Raw genomic sequence first — 2157 nt, 5'->3', positions numbered from 1 at the left:
ATATATATATATATACTAGACTAGACTACCCATGACCCGTTGGGTCACCGGGAAAGTCTGAGTTTCCCAGTAACGGAGTTTTGTTTCGTGGGTTTTTTTTCTTTTCTAGGTTATTTCGCAAGCTTACAACGAACGTGACATCGCAATCGCGCGTAAACGGTTCCTTTCCCCAGAAAAGGAAAGATCTGACTGCTATTCAAAGCGAATACAGAGGAGTTTGCAGTTGCCATTTTCAAATCTTCATGGATTGCACGAGGAAGATTATACCGTAAGGAATAAAACTAATGCTGATTTGATTGATCTCATTCACATTGAAAACTTAATGGATAACATTCTTTCCATTTGATGAAGCATCATTTCATTCATGCAGAAAAATTAATCGGCACAATTGTCACAACTGGACACATTAACGTCCAAAAGACTTTGTCCAACACTGTGAAAATGACTCGCTTAAGATTAACGTGTGGATGGATATAAAAAGAAAAAAAACGATACTTTCTGATTATCTGCAAGTTTAAAATAAAAATAAAAAAGATTAGTAAATAAAATATTACATTCGTGAAATAGATTTAATAGTTGATCGTTGGACTTTCGGTATAGCTATCGCTACCTCATGGAGAAGGGGGAAAAGCAAGGAAATGTGTAATTGTCGCCTTTTGTGAAAGTTTTTATTATTATTATTATTATTGTCCAAAACATTTAATCTTTTAACATTCTTCCTCTCCAATTCCGTGTCTTTTCTAGTAAATTTTTACTGGTACTTTTCTCCATGACGTCGTGATAGCTATTCCGAAAGTCCACCGATCAGCTATTACACCCGTCTCACGAATGTAAGTTTACTTTGTCATCCCGACGAGAAACGCTGTTCTAGCTGGAGAGTTTATTTTATAGGTGAATAAAAATTATTGCAAGGGACATAACTTTGCTACTACAATAGTGGAAAGACTTCAAACGTAAAATTTTAATAATTCTTTCCAGGCTTTTATCAACCAAACAAAAACTGGAAATTAAATTAATATTTCATTATATTCTTGCCTTAATTTTGTGATTTGATTATTTCTTGTGTGTTTTTTTTCTAATAGAATATGATACAAAATTACAGAATTGTATAAGTTGTTCCCCTTAGAATCATTGAGATTTCAGAATCAGAAAAGCAGCTATTATCTATAAATTTATATGCTGCACTAGGTTAGGATAATTGTTAGAACGCCCTCAAACATAAAAGTTTTTGCGATAATTTTTTTTTCTATTTCGGTTCCTCATGTTATTAGTTCAAACCCCACAGTCTACCTTTCTTCTTATCGGGACCGGTAAAATAAAATAATGTAGCAATCAAGTATTGGGGTCGATTTAATCGATTTATGGACTTGTGTCTTTGTTAGAATTCATTATTAATAAAAGTTATTTAGCAGAAATGTCCAAGGTTTTTGATAAGAGCAGCTTATGATATTTTCATATTCAAAGGCTGCTACATATATTTTTTAAAATTATATTCTATGGGCGCAGCTGTAGCTGTGTGGCGTAGAAGCTCACCATGCCACCACAAGGTTTCGGGTTGAGTCTTGCTCGCGACACCTTGGGTAAATATCATTTACTGCAGCCTCGAGCTGACCAATGCCTTGTTAATGAATTTGGCAAAAGAAAACTGAGTAGAAGCCTATCGTGTGTGTCTTTTTGTATTTGCCTAAGCTTCATCGCTTGGTAACTGGTGTTGGTTTATTTATGTGTACGTAACTTAGCAGCTCGACAAAAGAGAACTGCTAGAATTAGTGCCAGACTTTACAAAAATAAATGCCAAGGGATCAGTCTGTTCCACTAAAAACTCTTAAGGCGGTGCCCCAGCATGGCTGCAGTTCAATAACTGAGACAAGTGAAAAATAAAAGATAAAATCTAATATAATAAATACGAATGTCAGTGTGTCACACTTTTTCAACTTTACTCCCAGAGGCCGTAGCCCAACATATCATACCATTCTGGAATCAGGCCGACTCTGTGAGTAAATTTAAAACATTCCAGGCCAAATCCGGACCCACAATCCTGAAGTTTTGGATTCTCAAATATTCATAACTGCGATTGTTTTCGGCGATTTTTTTACGTGATTTTTTGCGACAAATTTTTTTTGTATGATAACAATTTTTATAACTTGAAAATAAATT

General features: G+C 34.7%; 1 long non-coding RNA gene across 2 annotated transcripts in view; it reads left to right on the top strand.

Moving 5' to 3' along the window:
- Window positions 1-1028, top strand: part of LOC106880960 (uncharacterized) — a 7513-nt gene extending 6485 nt beyond the window's left edge. For both annotated transcript variants that reach the window (XR_001410797.2, XR_001410796.2), the window contains exon 3: window positions 110-1028. This is a non-coding gene — a long non-coding RNA (uncharacterized LOC106880960). The remainder of the gene's footprint in view (window positions 1-109) is intronic.
- Window positions 1029-2157: the final 1129 nt, after the last annotated feature.

Source organism: Octopus bimaculoides, chromosome 11 (assembly GCF_001194135.2).
Source record: "Octopus bimaculoides isolate UCB-OBI-ISO-001 chromosome 11, ASM119413v2, whole genome shotgun sequence".
Taxonomy (NCBI): domain Eukaryota; kingdom Metazoa; phylum Mollusca; class Cephalopoda; order Octopoda; family Octopodidae; genus Octopus; species Octopus bimaculoides.
This window is presented reverse-complemented; position numbering and strand designations above follow the sequence as displayed.